Source organism: Diabrotica virgifera, chromosome 3 (assembly GCF_917563875.1).
Source record: "Diabrotica virgifera virgifera chromosome 3, PGI_DIABVI_V3a".
NCBI lineage: Eukaryota > Metazoa > Arthropoda > Insecta > Coleoptera > Chrysomelidae > Diabrotica > Diabrotica virgifera.
In genome coordinates, this window is record NC_065445.1 from 251,019,778 (window position 1) to 251,043,163 (window position 23,386).

The 23,386-nt window shown below is 32.5% G+C and overlaps 1 protein-coding gene across 2 annotated transcripts in view; it reads right to left on the reverse strand.

Annotated features, from left to right (window-relative positions):
- LOC114336418 (uncharacterized) overlaps positions 1-23,386 on the reverse strand; it is a 407,921-nt gene that overhangs the window by 154,851 nt on the left and 229,684 nt on the right. The window contains exon 1 of one of the 2 annotated variants that reach the window (XM_050646094.1): positions 6,731-7,003. The exons of the other annotated variant lie outside the window; for it this stretch is intronic. The gene's annotated coding sequence lies outside the window, so the exon portion shown is untranslated. Of the gene's footprint in view, positions 1-6,730; positions 7,004-23,386 lie in introns of those variants that run through there. 2 annotated transcript variants of the gene reach the window in all.

Consider the following 23,386-nt stretch of genomic DNA (forward strand, 5'->3'; position numbering starts at 1 on the left):
TGTCTCTTCGTGATCCGCATATATATACCCCCAAAAATATGCCGTTTTGTACTTACCAAGTCCTATAGCTGGCTTATGGGTCGTCAAAAGTAACAAACTACACCGGTTCTAAATCGGCTCTGACCCCCTCTTTAAACACAGAGAAAAATATCAAATCGGTTTAACTTTCAAACACACATACATACATATCCACAAACATTTTCCCTTTTTTAAATAAAAATTGAGTCACATTTCTAAGCTCTATAACTTTTGAATGGTATAACCGATTTTCAAAATTAGACATGCATTGGAAAGGTAATGATCAGTTCTATTAGAAGTCGTAAAGGTTGGACAAATTTTTAAACTTTTTGGGAGTTTTGGTGACGAGAACGAAAAAGAGGCCCTAAATAGGAAAGGCCGTAAAATCTACACCCTTGGACCAAAATCGATGGTTGACATATAAATGGGTGAGTCTTTTCTGAACTTTAAGATGGGAGTTGGCCCAATTTTCAATTCAGTCAGATTTAGAAAATCGAAAATTTTGTGTATATATAGTGTCGCGTGTAGGGTGGTGTGGGTGTGCGCCACTGGCGAGAACTGCCGTTCTCTGGTAATGTTCAAAATTAGACATGCGTTGGAAAGGTAATGATCAGTACTGTTAGAAGCCGCAAAAGTCGGACTTAAATTTTCGAAGTTTTTGGGAGTTTTGGGGACCAGAACGAAAAGCAGACCCTAAATAGGAAGGGCCGTAAAATCAACACCCTTGGACAAAAATGGATGGTTGACATATGAATGGGTGAGTCTTTTTTTGAACTTGAAGATTTCGTATATATAATAGTATCGCGTGTAGGGGGGTGTATTTCTGCGCCACTGGCGAGAACTGCCGTTATCTGGTAATCTTTCCGATATAAAACTAACAGCTTCGATAACTAATAAATCGAAAACTATTAATTTTATCAAAAAAATTTATAATGAACATTTTTTGCTTATAATTAATATTTTTACCAGAATTTGTAGTCAAAATATAAAAAAAAAATTCCACTCTCGAGATGAGGTGGCAACCACTCCATGGTAAAAGCGTCTTTCGGCATCATATAGATTTTGATCCTTGGACTATCCACTACTTATTGTCAAATTTTTAAGCAAATCGATCCATTCTGTAAAAATTTCGAAGCGAAAAATTTCAGTTCCTGGACTAATTCTACTTTTGGAGCTCTATAACTTCTGAACGGCTTACCTGATGTTGATCACTAAACATGAATTTGAAACGTATTGACAAGTAGTATCTGATGCATCCACGATCGACTATGATAACTAAACGTATTACAGGAATTATTGAGCATGAAAAACCGTTTTTTCCCATAAGAAATAGATTTGATCATACTTATGAAGCCTATAACTTAAAAATTCGAATTTTCCCAGATATAAGGTCGACCCCGTTAGACGCGTCCTGAGTTCTTCTACAAACGCTCAGTTATTGGCGAAATTCGTAGGTTGAAATTTTGAGTAATTGTCGAAAAACCAAAATTTTCAAAGTTTAATTTTTCAGTTTTTTGGCTATGGTGAGCACTGCGTATGTCTCAGCTTGATCGCTTGAACGCCATTTGAAAGCTTAACTCAACCCTATTGATTTGGTGTATTTGCTGTTTTCCTGTCTTTCCTTCAACCTAAGATATATACGCCCAAAAAATATGCTATTTTGTATTTACCTAGTCCTCTAGCTAACTTACGGGTAGTCAGAAGTCAAAAATTAGACCGGTTCTTAATCGGCCCTCACACCCTCTTGAAACACAGAAAAAAAAATTCAGATCGGTTTAACTTTTCCACACACATACATACATACATACATACATACATACATTGTCATATCCACAAACATTTTCCATTTTTTAAATAAAAATTGAGTCATATTTCTGAGCTCGATAACTTTTGAATGGTATAACCGATTTTCAAAATTAAACATGCGTTGGAAAGGTAATGATCTATGCTATCAGAAGCCGCAAAGGTCGGGCTTAAATTTTTGAAATTTTTGGGAGTTTTGGGGACGAGAACGAAAAACAGGCTTTAAATGGGAAGGGCCGTAAAATCCACACCCTTGGACCAAAATGGAGAACTAACATATGGATGGACGAGTCTTTTCTTAAACTTTAATATGGGATTTGGCCCAATTTTCAATTCAGTCAGGTTTAGAAAATCGAAAATTTCGTGTATATATAGTGTCGCTTGTAGGGGTGTTGTGCGCCACTGGTGAGAACTGCCGTTCTCTGTGGATTTTAGTCGATAGGATCACCTAAACTTAATGTACATTGCAATGTATACCAGGTTTGAGAGGGTTAATAATATTCTGAAATAAATTATGTTTATGTATTGTGTATCCTGGTTCATAAAACCACAGTTTGTTAACATTCTCCGAAAATTACCGAAAAATGTGTAAAATTTAATTTTTGAATATTTTCTGCCTAAATTAATATTATTCAATAACCGGTATTTTTTGTGAAACTATGTAACCTTTAGATCTTTGCTAGATCAACGCCAAATATTTCAAATTATATCCATAAATTTATTATTAATAGCCCAGTAAATGACCGTTTTGGATTGAACTTTTTAGGGTCAACTCCGAATCGCATTAAAATTTGGATTTAGGTTCTACTTACCCTCCACTTTAAAGTTAAACTTGTGCCGTTGGTTGCTTTTACTTGGGGGGTGACAGTCACCCCCTCTCGGTGGTTAAAAACGCGCGTTTAAAATAATTCCGGAAATGGATAAATTGACTAATTCTGCAACTTTTGTTCTATAGAGTTTTTTTAAGTAAGTCAATATTTTTCGAGTTACTTGCGATTAAAAAAAATGTTTAATCTTCGACACAAAAAACACGTTTTCGGGGGTTTTTTCGCAACTAACTCAAAAAGTAAATATTTTATCGAAAAAAATATTCCTAGCAAAAATGTAGCTTATAAAAAAATGAAAAAAAAGGTGTATTAATGAAGTCTATATAAACCCAGCAAAAGCAAAGTTGTAGGCTCCTGAAAAGTACGTTCTTATTCGTCAAATTTAAAATCGAATATTTGACGTGAAATAACCAAAAAATTAAGCAATTTTCGGGAAAAACTTTTTATAATTAAATTTTTTTAAAGTGTTCAAAAACAGCTTTATTTTTATCGATTATAATATAGCAGTACCTTTTTTTTAATAAAATCGTGAAAATCTCCCCCTATTTAGCACCCTAAAGACAATTAATCGTTATTGCTTTACCATTTACTTTATATGTATGTGTATACGATTTGTAAGTTTGACTGGTTCAAAGTGTTTATTTTTAAAAAAATTGGGTTTTATAGTAAAAAAAATTTTTTCTGAAAAGTTTGGAAACATGCCCTTTTTCAAAATAACTAACAAAATATTCATGATACAAAAAATCATGAGTAAAAAATGTAGGCTTTTGCTTTTATGCATATGCTAGTTTCATTTTGTTTATCTGTAAAACAAAAAATGGTTAAGATATATGGTTGTTCAAAGTTTGCATACACTCGTGATTAGGGATGTGTTCAAGCCCTTTCAAAAATAAGCATTTTAAACCTACGAAATTTAACGATCATATTAAAATACATAAGTAAAGTAAATTTTTTGTAAAGCGGTAACCATTAATTTCATTTGAGGTGCTAAATAGGGGGAGACATTCATGATTTTTAGTTTTTGAGTTATTTACGAAAAACCGCCTGAAAACTTGGTTTTTTATCGAAAAATAAACATTTTCAATCGCAAATAACTCGAAAAATATTGACCTACTTAAGAAACTCACCAGAACGAAGGTTGCTTAGAATTAGTCAATTGATCCGGACCTACTTTAAACGCCAGTTTTTTCACCCCCTATAAGGGGTGACTGGCACACCCAAGCAAAAGCAACCAACGTCACAAGTTTAACGTAGAAGTGGAGGGTAAGTAGAACCTAAATCCAAATTTTCATGCAATTCGGAGTTGCCCCTGAAAATTACACGGTATCGCCGTATTTCCCGTTCATTTACTGGACTATTAATACCTACGTTATAATTATCTACGTTTATTGAAATTATTTTGTTTGTAACAAATATTTATTTATAGATCATACCATATTTCACAAATTAATTCCTAAATAATTGCAAAGAATTATGTGGCAAATTTTTTTGTATATGGAAAATTAATTATAAATTGTATAATTTCTAAATTTATGTTTAAAGGTTGATTTGTATTGTATAATTGATACTATTATCCTATTATATTGTAATTATTGTCTGGTAGTATAAAATTATATAATATATAGGAATTTTGACTTTTTCGAGAACTTTAAATGCAATAGTAGAGGATCCGATATAAGTTCAATCTGTACCGATCTGTTTAATAGATAATAACTATTGGGTATGTAATTTAGTATCTTAACAATTACAAAAAACAAGGAGTGTCCGATATAATTTTGTTCGGACTATAATTACTTAATTAGTTATAATTAAAAAATGCCCTTTTTTTTTATAAATTAAAAAAATTTTGACCAGGGCAGATATTATTTTAGATTTTTTGGATCAATCTAAACAAAAAAAAGGTCTTTTGTAATATTTTACTTTTAGTATCGTTTTAGAGTTAAAAACAATTATTATTTAAAACTAAAAAAATATCGAAAGATGACGATGTTCAAAGCTCGAAAACACAAGTAAAAAATATTATTTTGTAATTTTGTAAAATGTAATCATCAAGTACCTAATTTCAAACTTCTTCTGTCAGCTCCCGATGTTTATTCTCAATTCTTATCATGTTTTATTCTAAACTATATTTTTTAATTGATAACGAGGAAGGCTCCTTATGGGAAGACGGGAGATCGGGCTGCATTAACAACTAAAAAATGATATTTTAAAATGAAGGAAGTCCAAAATACTTGTTATGAGTTGATAAAATACGGTCTGAGCTTGAATTTATGTACGTCGTAATTTTAAAAAATATTTTTTTTCCTATGTTGTTAAGCCTTGAATATCGTCATCTTTCGTTCTTTTTTCAGTTTTAAATTGTTTATAACTCGAAAACGATCAACTTTATAGAAACATTACAAAGGACCTTTTTTGTTTAGAATGACCCAAAAGATCTAAAATAATATCTGCCCAGGTCGAATTTTTTTTATTTATTAATTAATTATGTTTATTTTATTTATAAGTCATTATTTATTTATTAATTAATTAGTCAGAGCAAAATTATATCGGGCACACTTTGTTTTTTTTTATAATTGATAACATACTAAATTATATTACATCCAATAATTTTTATCCATTAATAGTATGGTATAGTTAGACCCAAACCCAGACATCCAAAGTGAAAGTTATCCTCCAACACCAAATTGCTCTATATGGTCCACATAATGTTCAGAAAAAAGTCACACCATTTTAAGCGTCGGGTTTGGGGGGAGAGGGGGGAGAAATCTGCAAATTCGTAGTTTTTTACGTTTTTCGTCAATATTTCTAAAACTAAGCGGTTTACCAAGAGCAACTCTCTACATAAAATTGTTCTACATTAAATTTGAAATAAAAAAGGTCCTATAACCCCTCTATAACCCCTATATAACCCCTCTAAAATGAACGGTTCCAAAGTTAAGGAGGTAGTATAGTATAACTGGTCCAAAAAAGGCCTAATCCAAACATCCAAAGTAAAAGTTTTCCTACACCAAAAAGTTCTATATGGTCCACATATTGTTCAGTAAAAAGTTACACCATTTTGAGCGTCCGGTTTGGGGGGAGATGGGGGAGAAGTCGGTAAATTAGTAGTTTTTTTAAGTTTTTCTTCATTATTTCTAAAACTGTGCTTTAGCGTAAGGAATGTTTTATAGAAAAATGTTCTACATAAAATTTAAACAAAAAAGGTTCTATACATAATTGTTATAAAATTAACGGTTCCAGAGTTACTGAGGGTGAAAAGTGGAGGTTTTCGATATTTTTTATATTTACCGATTTCTCCCCCCTCTCCCCCCAAACCCGACGCTCAAAATGGTGTGACTTTTTTTTGAACATTATGTGGACCATATAGAACAATTTGGTGTTGGAGGATAACTTTCACTTTGGATGTCTGGGTTTTTGGTATAGTTATATCATAAATATTGCCCAAAAAATATAAAAAGTATCGAAAACTTCGACTTTTCACCCTCCGTAAAGATTACGTTATTACCGAGGGCCGAATGTCTCTGAAAACTTAACTGTAATGTTTATTTTAATAAGTTACAGGGGTGAAAAGCTAAGAGAAAATTTAGTGTGATTTTTAATTTCAAATATCTCATTCAAAATAAACTTTTTATTCATTCTCAGGGACTTTCGGCCCTCGGTAATAAAGTAATCTTTCATTCTGCGTTTAAATTTTTCAAAAATACTTATTAGCTTTTTCAGGATTCGTAAAAAATGATTACGTTTAAAATACATTGAAAATTTTGACAGGCGTCAAAAAGTTCCTTTCCTCTTAATATTGTTGTTACAAATCCATCTAATATGTTCGAAGTTTAAAATAGCCATTTTTTTGAAAATCGGCACGACTTTCCGGTATGAAATTTTAAATGTATATATCTATATGTATTTAATGTATTTTAAAATTTACCTACAGTTTATGTAGAATATTTTCCCGACAATATTACGTCTTGGAATAATAATTAAAGAAAATAATACAAAGCTGCTTACTCTAGTTAAAAAATAATAATAGTACTAAGTTTATTATTTTGCTCTAAGTAAAATAAGAATAGTATTAAAAAACTTACTTTATGACAACTTTTTAACAGACAGACTAAACCAACACAAACACAAAGTTTCTCCGATTTAATCCGAAAAAAAATCGACGAAATTCAAATGTCCACCAAAAAACTATGATCCGTTCATCTAGTGCATTCACTTTCGTTTTCAAACTAATGCAAATCAAGAAAAAAATACGATTAGCCTGCGGTAGCCCCGGGCAGCATGCACGTCTTTCCTGCTATTACCAACCGTGCGGCAGTAGCAGCACGTCTTCAGCGGTCTGCGACTAGAGAAAGCACATGTTGGTGCTGATAATACTCCTCGGTAATAGGGAGAGGTGGAGGATTGTTCCGCCACAAGATTGTTTATTCTTCAGTGGACGATGTTACAGATAATTTTGGTAATTAGTCTAATACAGGTGGATTATAATAAGATCGCCTTAGGTGTTACGGCGGTTATTTTGAGAATATTTGTGGTTTCAACCTTCGACAGGTTACATGTCGTGGTGTTCTATTGTCGCGTTATCAGAATGAAATTAACAGAGGAAATTAAAGAGGAAAAATTCTTTCTGACGAAAAAGAGAAATTTCTTAAACACAAAAATGAAAAAAAAATGGTGTGTGGGACTCTGGGTGAATTTTGTATTAATAGAGACTGAAAGAGTTGTTCAAGATTTTGCACTACGTATTTTCACAGTACAAAGATGTAGGTATAAAAAATTAACAGGCAGTCAACCTTACTTGCAAAAATTTCCAATTAAATTGCTGTAAGTGCAATAGCAGAAAGCAATATACAAAACTAACAAAACTGATTGACAGCCCAAAAATCACATAACAATGCCGTATTTCGTCTAGGAAAATATATATGGTTCGGATTCAGCTATGGACTCAATAAAAAAGAGTCATCTTTTATAGACCTTTTCTAGTAAATAAACAAATAATGAACAAACGGTATATTAACGTAATTAAAAAATTGTACAGGTCTGCTCTTTCTTAGAGTTCCCTGTTTCTATAGAAATGTCGGCGACTACCATGCTACCATGCTTATAATATTTCAATATTGATCTCAGTCTTGGGCTACGTGTCGCAAATGGTCTATTATTAAATCTGTCCACTGTCGCAAATTTTTTAACCAGGCGAGTTTCTTTCGCCCTGGCCCTATCTACTTATTTCCTTCAATTCTACCATTCAGAATTAGACAACAGAACTCATATTTTGGTCCCCTGATTATATTTCAAAAATATTCTATCTATTCTGTACATAATAATTATATCCCGATTATATGTGCAGGTAGAACTTTGACTACTAAGATAATAAATATAATCGGGCAAATCTATGTATTATCTCCGCTTCTCTGGAATATTTGTTAATAAGCCATTTTTAAAAAAGCTGTAAAATGTGTCCAAAATTTAATTTGATATGACCAGTAACTGCATCATTGGTAATCGATGCTCAATAACTAACGTATAACAATAATAACAAAATAATACATGATAGCAATGATGCAGCCATATGGAAAATGTTTGAAGGTAATATCTCACAAAAAACAGAAAAACATACTAAAAGACGAAAAAAAAAAACAATGAATGACAAACGAATTCTTAAATTGATAGCAGAGCAGAGAATACAGCAGATAAACAACAGAGATGAATATAATAATGCACAGATATTAACAAAACAAAAGATAAACATATCGAAAGAAAAGTGAATAAAGGATAAATGCATTGAAATGGAAAACAGAATACAAACACAACACATTCAATATGTACAAAAAAAGAAGAGGAATAGCTGGCTAGAATAATAAAAATATCTGAATCATATGAAAACTTATCATACAATTTTAGAGTCGACAGAGAAAATGACGATAAATGAAGAAACAATTAGGACCACTTAAATAAAATGCAAATAATTGACTACTTAATAACGTCAGATCCCCAAAAAATAAATTAAATAGACTCCGAAAGATTGCCCCAGAAAACAACCCGCCCGGTTCAAGACCACCTAAAAGATGGAGGGATAGTTGACAATCTACCTCCCAGGAAATTAACCAGGCTTCAGAATTAAACAGATCGAAAGATCTCCAAGAAGTAAAAGAAGAAGAAGAAGAATAACGTCAGACCAGAAGAATAACAGATATCAGGTGAAGACGAAGGTCGATAAATACTAACGGTAGAAGTACGGCGTGCTATAAAATTGACAAGCAACAGGAAAGCTGTTGGCCCTGACCACATCTTGGTAGATATGTCAATACTAATTAACAAGGAAAACTCAAATTTTGGTTAAGCTTTTGAATCATGTGTACTCAGCTTGGTGACATCTCGGAGGACTGGTTGAGTTCTGAATTTATAATTTTACCAAGAAAAGAACAACGTTAGAGACATTATAGTGACTGTAGATTTACAAACCTCATGAGTCGCATTTTGAAGTTGTTCTTACATATAATGCACATAGTCCAGGGCGCATCTGTTTTGAGATGGACGTTGAGAGGTGACTCAAATTTTTTTGCAGAAATTGCTTGAAAATAAATCAAATAATAATATTTGAGTTATCCTCCCTCTCAAAAAGGTCCGGAACATTGTTTAAATAATCAAAATGGCAAAAAATGAAGGAAAAATTCGATTTTATTCTTGGTTTTTTGATTGTAACTTTAAAAGTATTAATTTCCGAGAAAAGTTGTACTAAAATAAAAGTTGCGTAATTAAATTTCCTATAATATCAAATAGGTTAAAAATTTAAAAAATAGTCACCCTTGTGACAAAATAGAAATGATTGCGAAAAACCTTACAAAAACAAGTATTCGCATTTTACGTTGTTAAACCATTTATGCTACACTTAGGACCTTCATATTTCACCCAGAAAAACTTTATGATACAGTAAAACAATACTGTAAATTTAATTAAGATCGGTTTAATAGATTTTGCAAAATAAATTTCGCAATCCAGCTTTCGCAAAAAAAATTCATTTTTTCAAAATGTTACAGGACCGAAAAAAAAGCAGATAGCAAGTTGAATTTTTTTTTGCTTATAAAAGTGTATTGTACCTTTCATTTGCAATTTGCAAAATTAAAATCGATTAACTACCACGGCGTCAGGAAATTTTTTAAATAAACATTAATTTTTGGTGCTACGCGCAGCACAGCGGTGTTCGATTCACACAAGTTGATTTCCACCAAAATTTCTTCCAATCTTTATCTAATATATTATTTTCTTACTCTATATTTTGTTGTATTTTAATATTTTAATTCCACAAAAATCAAGCTAATTTTATTATTGTTTGTGAAATATTGTTTAAACAATTGCATATGTTTAAAAATAATAAACTTTTATTCTCCAAGTTAAAATATATGAACAAAGAAAGTTTTTGCTAATAAAAGTGTTATTTCAAAGGATAGAGTATGTGTTTTTATTTTGCAATAAACAAATTTATTTATTTACATCGAAATGTAATAAAAATTAAAATGTATCAATCATTATCAAAGGTCATTGGAATGACCAATCAGAGCAAACTATCCGCTGTCCTGCGCGTAGCACCAATAATTAATGTTTATTTAAAAAAATTCCTGACGCCGTGGTGTTAATCGATTTTAATTCTGCAAAATTGCAGATGAAAGGTACAGTACGTTTCTATAAGCAAAAAAAATTCAACTTGCTATCTGCTTTATTTTCAGTCCTGTAACATTTTGAAAAAATGAATTTTTTTTGCGAAAGCTGGATTGCGAAATTTATTTTGCAAAATCTATTGAACCGATCTTAATGAAATTTACCGCATTATTTTACTGTATCATAAAGTTTTTTTGGGTAAAATATGAAGGTCCTAAGTGTAGCATAAATTGTTTTGAAAACGTAAAATGCGAATACCTGTTTTTGTAAGGTTTTTTTGCAATAATTTCTATTTTTTAACAAGGGTGACTATTTTTAAAATTTTTAACCAATTCTATATTATAGGAAATTTATATACGCAACTTTTATATCAGTACAACTTTTCTCGAAAATGAATACTTTTCAAGTTATAATCAAAAAACGAAGAAAAAAATCGAATTTTTCCTTAATTTTTTGACATTTTGATTATTTAAACAATGTTCCGGACCGTTTTGAGAGGGAGGATAACTCAAATATTATTATTTGATTTATTTTCAAGCAATTTCTGTAAAAAAATTTGAGTCACCTCTCGACGTCCAAATGTACTAATATTTTTACAGATGCGCCCTGGTCTAACAGTAGAATAAGGAATTTCTTCTTCTTGATATACCTATCCGTGACGAATGTTGGCGATCATTATGACAATCTTCACTTTATCTGCAGCAACGCGGAAAAGTCTCACAGATGTGTTGAAACAGGTTCTGAGGTTCTTTAACCAGGATGTTCTTCTCCTTCCTGGAACTCACTTTCCAAATATTTTTCCTTCCAGGATGGCTTGTAGGAGAGCATATCTGGAATACTCGAACAATAAGAAATAAGTCGTCCCTGCTATTTCCAGCTATCGAATGTGAAAAGTGGTACTTTTCAGGAGAGCAAAATAACTCTTTTTTAGAGACTCCTAAATAAGTGAATTGACAATTAAGAAAATTTTTATATTTTTTGTATGTAATGTTTAATTCTTGTTAGATTAATAATACGTTTGAACTGCTTATCATTTTTTTCTTTCCAAAAAATCACGTTACTTTGCTTTTTGTATTAATCAAATATTTGTTTCGGTCCGATGTTTCAAAGTAGCGAATGTATAATAGCGAATAACTGCATAATCAAATAATGAAAATCCGTTAAAATAAAATCATAAACTGCCTCACAAGAATTTCTTGGAAGCGATACTGAAACAAAATTATTCACATAGTTGGTTATCGATTCGTGTATCATAATAGCACCATATGTTCTGTCGTGCAGCTAGGATGCAATCCTTTTAATGTTAACGTAAATGCATAAAGATACGAAACTATTGACAACAGTTCAGCGAAGAAAAGCAGATTTTGTTAGCCATATCTATAGAAAGGATAAGTACGGCTTTTTGCAGGTTATTCTATTGAATTTAAAACAACTAGTTTTAATTTGTTTGTTAAATACTTTATTGTTTTTGTTTAATTGTTATGTATTGTTATTAAATTGTATCCCGAATGAAGTACGTGCCTCCTAGTGGCGGGATACGGGCAACAATACATTGGCTTATAGGGCAGTCCTTACAGTAGGGATCCTGGCCTATACAGAAAAATGCAGGCGGGTGTGGGGTAATACTGCACTTTGGTTGCATTGGTGGTGTATTGGCTAAACGTGCAGGACAGGGCAGGGTATGGTGCTGATAGAAAAGGCATTCAGGCATCAAATATCCAAAAATCTTTTCAGGCCATAATAATGAAAAGACCTTCTCCAAACGAAATAAAAACTTATACTGAAATGATGGCATCTCCTGAGGTAAAATGTTCCGGAAGTAAAATGAGCCTCCATTCGGATCTCAGGGGGAACACCATTACAGGTTAGAAAAATCAGGATAGGGTCTTGGAATCTTGGTAGTCTTACAGGTAAGAGTCTGGAGTTAGTGGATGCGCTCAAACGAAGAAGAGTTCAAATTGCTTGTATTCAAGAAACTAGGTGGAAAGGACAAAGGGCGAAAGAACTAGGTGATGGATATAAATTGTGGTATGTAGGGAGTAGTAACACTAGAAATGGAGTTGGTATAATTGCTGATAGTGAAATGAAAGATAACGTAGTAGAAGTTGTAAGAACGAGTGATAGAATGATGTCAGTGAAATTTGTAATTGATAAAGAGGTATTGAATGTTGTGTGTGTGTATGCTCCTCAAACAGGTCTGGGTGAGAATGAAAGAAGAGCTTTCTATGATCAATTGGGAGACATACTGAGTGATATTCCAGCGGAGGAGAAAGTTATAATAGGAGGTGATTTCAATGCACATGTGGGCCAAGCCAAGACAGGATATGAAACAATACATGGGGGATTAGGCTTTGGAACTAGAAATGAAGCTGGAGATGACATGCTAGAATTAGCAACAGCATTGGATATGGCGATTGTTAACACATTCTTTAAAAAGAGAGAAACTCAACTTATTACCTACAAAAGTGGACAACATCAATCCCAAATAGACTACTTCATGATAAGGAAAGAAGACATACGTGAATGCAAGGACTGCAAGGTAATAGTTAGTGAGACAGTAAGCCAACAACATAAGCTGCTTGTTCTGGACATCGAAGTAAAAAGCGAAACTAAACAAAAATATCGGAGAGGACCACAAAAAATCAAGTGGTGGATGCTAAAAGATGAGAAGGAAGGTCTATTCAGGGAAAGAATAGTAGAAAAAATATGTTGGAACATGAAAGGAAGCCCTAACACAATTTGGAGAAAAATGGCCAATATTATTAGAGAGACGGCTATTGAAATACTTGGGAAAACGTCAGGAAAGAAGTTTGAAGATAAAGAGACTTGGTGGTGGTCAAATGAAGTACAAGGAAAAATAAAAGAGAAGAGAAAATTATATAAAAAGTGGCAAGAAACCAGATCGGACATAGATCTTCAAAACTATATGGTCGCCAAAAAGGAAGCGAAAGTAGCAGTAGCAAAAGCTAAAGCAGAAGCGTATTCAAACCTATACGATCAACTTGATACCAGGGAAGGCGAAACGAAGATATATAAAATAGCCAAACAGAGAGCAAAGAAAGCAAAAGATTTTAATCAGATTAGATGTATCCGAGATGAAAATAATAAAATACTAGTTCACGAAAGGGATGTCAAAAAGAGATGGAGAAAGTACTTTGACAGCTTATTAAATGAAGAATTTGACAGACAGCCTGTAGAGTCAACGGAGACAGTAGCAGCAATGGTCACCAAAATAACCAATGAGGAAGTGGCTCAAGCGCTTCAAAAAATAAAGAAAGGAAAAGCGGTAGGACCAGATGATATTCCTGGGGAAGTATGGAGAGCATTGGGAGAGACAGGAACAAGGTGGCTAGCAGGTCTATTTAATAGAATTATGGAAGTTGGACAAATGCCAGACGAATGGAGAAGCAGTATACTGGTACCTGTTTACAAAAACAAGGGAGATATACAACAATGTACAAACTACAGGGCTATAAAACTGCTTAGCCACACCATGAAAATATGGGAAAGAGTAATTGATAGACGGATACGTGAAGAGACCGAAATATCCGAGAATCAATTTGGCTTTATGCAGGGTAGATCAACAACAGATGCAATTTTCACTATAAGGCAGTTGATGGAAAAATACAGGAGTAAAGAAACAAACGCTCATATGGTATTCATTGATCTTGAGAAAGCATATGATAGAGTTCCTCGAGAGATTCTGTGGTGGGCACTCAATAAGAAAGGAGTCCCTGGTGAATATGTAAAGATTGTGAGGGATATGTATGAGGGAGTAACGACTAGTGTTAGGACAGGTGTGGGAGAGACTGATAAATTTCATGTGAAAGTAGGATTGCATCAAGGTTCTGTGCTTAGTCCGTATTTATTCTCATTAGTTTTGGACCAGATAACAGCGAAAATACAGGGTAACATTCCATGGTGCTTAATGTATGCTGATGATGTCGTGTTAGTAGGAAATAGTGAAAGAGACTTAGAACAAAAACTGGAACAGTGGAGACAAGCTCTGGAGGAAAAAGGTTTAAAACTTAGTAGGACAAAAACAGAGTATTTGGAATGTTCATTTAAAGATGGAGCTACTACAAATAAAATGGTATCTTTGGATGGTGAAATGATTGTAAAAAGCAATAGTTTTAAGTACCTAGGATCGGTATTACAGAGTAATGGAGAAATAGATGGAGATGCATGCAGTAGAATTAGGGCTGGATGGATGAAGTGGAAAGAAGCAAGTGGTGTGTTGTGTGACAGAAAAATTCCAATGAAGCTGAAGGGAAAATTCTATAAAACAGCCATAAGACCAGCTATGATGTACGGAACTGAATGTTGGGCAGTGAAAAAGAAAGAGGAACAGCGAATGCATGTGGCGGAAATGAGAATGCTTAGATGGATGAGTGGAGTGACAAAGAAGGATAAAATTAGAAATGAGTATATTAGGGGAAGTCTAGGTGTGGCACCAATTGATGCCAAAATGAGAGAGCATAGGTTAAGATGGTTTGGTCATGTTCAACGTCGAGACGTTAACCACCCAATACGAAGAATAGCTGAAGTGCAGATTCCTGGAAGGAGTAGGAGAGGAAGACCAAAGAAGACCTGGGGGGAGACGATAAGGCAGGACATGTTGGTAAAGGGGATTAACATTGATATGGCCCAAGATAGAATTGTGTGGAGAAATGCAATTAGGGAAGCCGACCCCGCATAGGGATAAGGCAAAGAGAATGATGATGATGTTATTAAATTGCTTTAAAACAAATTATATTTGACTTCGTGTGTTTATTTTTTTAATTCGCACGAAATAATAAGAAATATCAGATGATCCCATATAAGTTTGGGTGTGTGTATTTAGTTGTAGTTTAAGGTAAAACAACTAACATGTCTAGTATTTGATATATTTCATACATTTCGATATTGGCCAATTCTCTTTTAGTACTATATTTATTTTGAAGAAGAATAATATAAATGCCAATAAGAAGCAATAAATCCTTTTTTATGTATTTTTTACTGTTGTTGACTCTTGGTGAAATAGACTCCAACTGTTACATTAAGCAGCTAGAGGCAATGATAATCACTAGACACCGGTTACTACCGTGTTTGGCGTGCAATAGTTACCTACTATTTCAAAAATTTCTTTCCAATTCCAATTTCTTTTATCTAAAGGCAGTATCTATACGAGACTCGTTTTCCACTTTTACCTTAGTCACAGATATTCAAACGAGTCTAGCGTGCTATAGGCTGTGTTCGATTCGAGACGAAATTTATTAGGTAAAAGGATTTTCAAACTAACATAAATAGTTTTTTAACATCCAATTTATTTACAATATTAGTCTGGGCTGATTATCGGAGAATAGGCCATTTTCGGGAAAAGTTATTTACCAGCAATTTTATTACTGGAATCGAATTATAAGATCCTATATATTAATAATATAGGTATGCAAAGTCCTCAGATAGTGTGCTACTTTTTTTATAAACAAAATGGCGCCCGAAAATCGTGTTTTTTTCAATTATTGCTCTAGAACTCCGAAGATTTTAACTTTACAACAAAAACACTCAAATAAAAATTCACGGTGATTAAATTCTGCATAGAGACGTGTTTTTCCCGATCTGCTCCGGTGAAAATTTTCCTCGGAAAATGCGGGTTTTCCCAACAAAATCTTTAATTTTCAAATAAAGTTTTAGATAAGTAATTATTTACCAATAATTAAATAATTTGGTGACTTAAAAGCCTTCTTGGTTTAGATTATAGTTCCAGAAGCTGGTGAAAATTAAACGAATATTCTAGCAACAATTCAATTGTTAATTAATAAATTACGGTCGCAATAATAACCAAAATAATTATGATACACTGATCAAACTTTGAAATCTTAAAAAGATGAGATGCCTATTTAACATTTTGTCGACAAAATATAAATTTTTTATTTTTTTGCATAATCTTTAAATGTTTAAAAAAAATAGTTATAAACAAATTAACGTTTCTCAGAAAGTTTTTATTATATTATAATTTTAAAAAATAGCTAAAATGCACATTTCAAATATCTTGAAAATGAATGCTTTTAAACTTTTTTGCAACCATTTCCAAAAAAGTTATGAAACAGCAAAGTAAACATAAGATTATTACGCTGTTAATATATATTTTTAATCCTTTCAAAGCGTAGAAGTGAGTTTAAAGTACAAGCTAATTATGTATAAAACAATATCGATTATCAGCTTAATGGTTATATTTTAATTAAAGATTATAAATATATTTTTTTGTAATTTACACGCGCGAAAGTAGAATAATACAATACCGTAGCTACCCGCCCACATACACAACTCGCGCGAGTTTAAGCGCGTCAGTCGCTTCGAGTGAACATTTTATCTCCGGCTCTGTATCAAGCCTACTTTCGCGCTAAAAATTACAAAAAAAGTATTTTTAATCTTGGATTAAAATATAACCATTGCACTAATTTTTGACATTCTTTGTGAGTAATTAGATTGTACCATAGACTCACTTTTAAGCTTTGAAACAATTAAAACAAATTATAAACAATGGAGATATCGTATATTTATTTTGCTGTTTCCTAACTTTTTTGCAAATGGTTGGAAAATTTTTTTAAAGCATTCATTTTCAAAACCTATGAAATACGCATTTTAAGTATTTTTTAAAATTAGAATATAATAAACAATTTCTAAGAAATGTTAATTTGTTTATAACAATTTTTTTTAAACATTTAAAGATTATGCAAAAAAATGAAAAATTTATATTTTGTCGACAAAATATTAAATAGGCATCACACCTTTATAATCTTTCTAAGTTTGATCAATGTCTCATGATTATTTTGGTTGTTATTGCGACTGTAAATTGTTAATTAACAATTGAATTGTTGCTAAAATATTCGTTTTATTTTAACCGGCTTCTGAATTTATGATCTGTACCAAGAAAGCTTTTATTTCACCAACCTATATAATTATTGATAAATAATTACTGGCCCAAAAAATTTACTGGAAAATTTGAGATTTTGTTTTCCGAGGAAAATTTTCGTCGGAGCAAATCGGGAAAAACATGCCTCTATGTAGAATTAAATTGGGGTGAATTTTTAATTGAGTATTTTTGGTGTAAAGTTAAAATCTTCGGAGTTATAGAGCAATAATTGAAAAAAATACGATTTATCGGCGCCATTTTGTTTATAAAAAAAGTAGCACACTATCTGTGGACTTTGCATACCTATATTAATAATATATAGGATCTTATAATTCGATTAAAGCAATAAAATTGCTGGTAAATAACCTTTCTTTGTACTTTACTAATTAGACCAACGTATTATAACTATTTTTTTTTTCAAAATTTAAAGATTATGCAAAAAAAAGAAAAATTTATATTTTGTCGATAAAATATTAAACAAGCATCTCATCTTTATAATCTTTATAAGTTTGATCAATGTATCATGATTATTTTGGTTATTATTGCCATCGTAAATTGTTAATTAACAATTGAATTGTTGCTAAAATATTCGTTTAATTTTCACCAGCTTCTGGAATTACAATCTATACCAAGAAATCTTTGATGTCACTAAGTTATTTAATTATTGATTAATAATTACTTGCCTAAAACTTTATTTGAAAATTATAGTTTTTGTTAGGAAAACCCGCATTTTCCGAGGAAAATTTTCGTCGGAGCAAATCGTGAAAAACATATGACTATGCAGAATTTAATTGCCGTGAATTTTTATTTGAGTGTTTTTGTTGTAAAGTTAAAATCTTCGGAGTTATAGAGCAATAATTGAAAAAAATACGATTTGTCGGCGCCATTTTGTTTATAAAAAAAGTAGCACACTATCTGCGGACTTTGCATACCTATATTATTAATATATAGGATCTTATAATTCGATTCCAGCAATAAAATTGCTGGTAAATAACTTTTCCATGAATTTTGCTAATTAGCCCAGAGTATATGCAATAATGATTATAAAATAAGTATATTGTTTAATTAAATTACAAGACACTTGCAGGATACTGTCCAGTGGCTTATTAAATCATAATTTTGGTAACAAAATTATTTGTGTATTTGGGATAAATGTGCATAACAAAATTATTAAATTTTTTTTTAAATTTAAAATCTTGTTAGTAGGTATCGTGGAGTGTGGCGCTTCAGCCTTCTGTTTGCCTGGGACCTCATAATTTTTTCGCTAGCGTGTTTGGGCAGTTTTGCAGTAGTTTATTATATTTTTGGGAGCAACTGGCAATTTCTTCTTTGACAGTCTTCATTTAAAAATCGCTATTAATGTTATTGGGAGTCTACCATCGTGCATTAATGTGTGATAATGCTGAAGATCTTCGATTGGAATCTCTCCAGGATATCGATATTGAATCTCGACACAGGTCTCCATATTAAGATTCTGTAGCCCCATACTGGCTTTATCATTGATTTATATACTAGAATTTTATTATGAAAATTCAGTTGTGACCTTTTTCCTATTAACCAGCACATTTTACTGAGTTTCGGAACCAACTGTTTTATTTTTTAATACCTACCTACGTGTTTCTTCCACGTTAATCTGCGGTCCAAGTAAATACCTAGTTATTATACAACATCCTTTTAATGTAGTACTTGGTTATTTAATGAAACGGTTATGTACCTTTTCGATTATATTAGTGAACACTGACTTGATTTCGTTTACTTTAATTCGCCATGTTTGTGACCATAATAATGGTAAGGGAGCAAAGTATGCTAAATGTGCAGTCACTCGAGCGCTTTGGGGACCTATTGGGTTGTGAAGAGTAGGTCCTAAAACCAAAAAAAAGTTAAGTAACATTTTCCATTTTAGTGGGGACTTGTCCATTTTTAATTTAAATTTCCATTTCCAACAATCGTTTTTTTAGATTATAGCGCCATCTATCCATAATTCGAAAAAATGTCTCGAATAAAAGTTACTTATGTTTACGTAAGGAATCCAAATCTGCAAGTATACAGTAATACTTCTGCAAGTATACAAGTAAGTAACATCAATCCCAAATAGACTACTTCATGATAAGGAAAGAAGACATACGTGAATGCAAGGACTGCAAGGTAATAGTTAGTGAGACAGTAAGCCAACAACATAAGCTGCTTGTTCTGGACATCGAAGTAAAAAGCGAAACTAAACAAAAATATCGGAGAGGACCACAAAAAATCAAGTGGTGGATGCTAAAAGATGAGAAGGAAGGTCTATTCAGGGAAAGAATAGTAGAAAAAATATGTTGGAACATGAAAGGAAGCCCTAACACAATTTGGAGAAAAATGGCCAATATTATTAGAGAGACGGCTATTGAAATACTTGGGAAAACGTCAGGAAAGAAGTTTGAAGATAAAGAGACTTGGTGGTGGTCAAATGAAGTACAAGGAAAAATAAAAGAGAAGAGAAAATTATATAAAAAGTGGCAAGAAACCAGATCGGACATAGATCTTCAAAACTATATGGTCGCCAAAAAGGAAGCGAAAGTAGCAGTAGCAAAAGCTAAAGCAGAAGCGTATTCAAACCTATACGATCAACTTGATACCAGGGAAGGCGAAACGAAGATATATAAAATAGCCAAACAGAGAGCAAAGAAAGCAAAAGATTTTAATCAGATTAGATGTATCCGAGATGAAAATAATAAAATACTAGTTCACGAAAGGGATGTCAAAAAGAGATGGAGAAAGTACTTTGACAGCTTATTAAATGAAGAATTTGACAGACAGCCTGTAGAGTCAACGGAGACAGTAGCAGCAATGGTCACCAAAATAACCAATGAGGAAGTGGCTCAAGCGCTTCAAAAAATAAAGAAAGGAAAAGCGGTAGGACCAGATGATATTCCTGGGGAAGTATGGAGAGCATTGGGAGAGACAGGAACAAGGTGGCTAGCAGGTCTATTTAATAGAATTATGGAAGTTGGACAAATGCCAGACGAATGGAGAAGCAGTATACTGGTACCTGTTTACAAAAACAAGGGAGATATACAACAATGTACAAACTACAGGGCTATAAAACTGCTTAGCCACACCATGAAAATATGGGAAAGAGTAATTGATAGACGGATACGTGAAGAGACCGAAATATCCGAGAATCAATTTGGCTTTATGCAGGGTAGATCAACAACAGATGCAATTTTCACTATAAGGCAGTTGATGGAAAAATACAGGAGTAAAGAAACAAACGCTCATATGGTATTCATTGATCTTGAGAAAGCATATGATAGAGTTCCTCGAGAGATTCTGTGGTGGGCACTCAATAAGAAAGGAGTCCCTGGTGAATATGTAAAGATTGTGAGGGATATGTATGAGGGAGTAACGACTAGTGTTAGGACAGGTGTGGGAGAGACTGATAAATTTCATGTGAAAGTAGGATTGCATCAAGGTTCTGTGCTTAGTCCGTATTTATTCTCATTAGTTTTGGACCAGATAACAGCGAAAATACAGGGTAACATTCCATGGTGCTTAATGTATGCTGATGATGTCGTGTTAGTAGGAAATAGTGAAAGAGACTTAGAACAAAAACTGGAACAGTGGAGACAAGCTCTGGAGGAAAAAGGTTTAAAACTTAGTAGGACAAAAACAGAGTATTTGGAATGTTCATTTAAAGATGGAGCTACTACAAATAAAATGGTATCTTTGGATGGTGAAATGATTGTAAAAAGCAATAGTTTTAAGTACCTAGGATCGGTATTACAGAGTAATGGAGAAATAGATGGAGATGCATGCAGTAGAATTAGGGCTGGATGGATGAAGTGGAAAGAAGCAAGTGGTGTGTTGTGTGACAGAAAAATTCCAATGAAGCTGAAGGGAAAATTCTATAAAACAGCCATAAGACCAGCTATGATGTACGGAACTGAATGTTGGGCAGTGAAAAAGAAAGAGGAACAGCGAATGCATGTGGCGGAAATGAGAATGCTTAGATGGATGAGTGGAGTGACAAAGAAGGATAAAATTAGAAATGAGTATATTAGGGGAAGTCTAGGTGTGGCACCAATTGATGCCAAAATGAGAGAGCATAGGTTAAGATGGTTTGGTCATGTTCAACGTCGAGACGTTAACCACCCAATACGAAGAATAGCTGAAGTGCAGATTCCTGGAAGGAGTAGGAGAGGAAGACCAAAGAAGACCTGGGGGGAGACGATAAGGCAGGACATGTTGGTAAAGGGGATTAACATTGATATGGCCCAAGATAGAATTGTGTGGAGAAATGCAATTAGGGAAGCCGACCCCGCATAGGGATAAGGCAAAGAGAATGATGATGATGTTATTAAATTGCTTTAAAACAAATTATATTTGACTTCGTGTGTTTATTTTTTTAATTCGCACGAAATAATAAGAAATATCAGATGATCCCATATAAGTTTGGGTGTGTGTATTTAGTTGTAGTTTAAGGTAAAACAACTAACATGTCTAGTATTTGATATATTTCATACATTTCGATATTGGCCAATTCTCTTTTAGTACTATATTTATTTTGAAGAAGAATAATATAAATGCCAATAAGAAGCAATAAATCCTTTTTTATGTATTTTTTACTGTTGTTGACTCTTGGTGAAATAGACTCCAACTGTTACATTAAGCAGCTAGAGGCAATGATAATCACTAGACACCGGTTACTACCGTGTTTGGCGTGCAATAGTTACCTACTATTTCAAAAATTTCTTTCCAATTCCAATTTCTTTTATCTAAAGGCAGTATCTATACGAGACTCGTTTTCCACTTTTACCTTAGTCACAGATATTCAAACGAGTCTAGCGTGCTATAGGCTGTGTTCGATTCGAGACGAAATTTATTAGGTAAAAGGATTTTCAAACTAACATAAATAGTTTTTTAACATCCAATTTATTTACAATATTAGTCTGGGCTGATTATCGGAGAATAGGCCATTTTCGGGAAAAGTTATTTACCAGCAATTTTATTACTGGAATCGAATTATAAGATCCTATATATTAATAATATAGGTATGCAAAGTCCTCAGATAGTGTGCTACTTTTTTTATAAACAAAATGGCGCCCGAAAATCGTGTTTTTTTCAATTATTGCTCTAGAACTCCGAAGATTTTAACTTTACAACAAAAACACTCAAATAAAAATTCACGGTGATTAAATTCTGCATAGAGACGTGTTTTTCCCGATCTGCTCCGGTGAAAATTTTCCTCGGAAAATGCGGGTTTTCCCAACAAAATCTTTAATTTTCAAATAAAGTTTTAGATAAGTAATTATTTACCAATAATTAAATAATTTGGTGACTTAAAAGCCTTCTTGGTTTAGATTATAGTTCCAGAAGCTGGTGAAAATTAAACGAATATTCTAGCAACAATTCAATTGTTAATTAATAAATTACGGTCGCAATAATAACCAAAATAATTATGATACACTGATCAAACTTTGAAATCTTAAAAAGATGAGATGCCTATTTAACATTTTGTCGACAAAATATAAATTTTTTATTTTTTTGCATAATCTTTAAATGTTTAAAAAAAATAGTTATAAACAAATTAACGTTTCTCAGAAAGTTTTTATTATATTATAATTTTAAAAAATAGCTAAAATGCACATTTCAAATATCTTGAAAATGAATGCTTTTAAACTTTTTTGCAACCATTTCCAAAAAAGTTATGAAACAGCAAAGTAAACATAAGATTATTACGCTGTTAATATATATTTTTAATCCTTTCAAAGCGTAGAAGTGAGTTTAAAGTACAAGCTAATTATGTATAAAACAATATCGATTATCAGCTTAATGGTTATATTTTAATTAAAGATTATAAATATATTTTTTTGTAATTTACACGCGCGAAAGTAGAATAATACAATACCGTAGCTACCCGCCCACATACACAACTCGCGCGAGTTTAAGCGCGTCAGTCGCTTCGAGTGAACATTTTATCTCCGGCTCTGTATCAAGCCTACTTTCGCGCTAAAAATTACAAAAAAAGTATTTTTAATCTTGGATTAAAATATAACCATTGCACTAATTTTTGACATTCTTTGTGAGTAATTAGATTGTACCATAGACTCACTTTTAAGCTTTGAAACAATTAAAACAAATTATAAACAATGGAGATATCGTATATTTATTTTGCTGTTTCCTAACTTTTTTGCAAATGGTTGGAAAATTT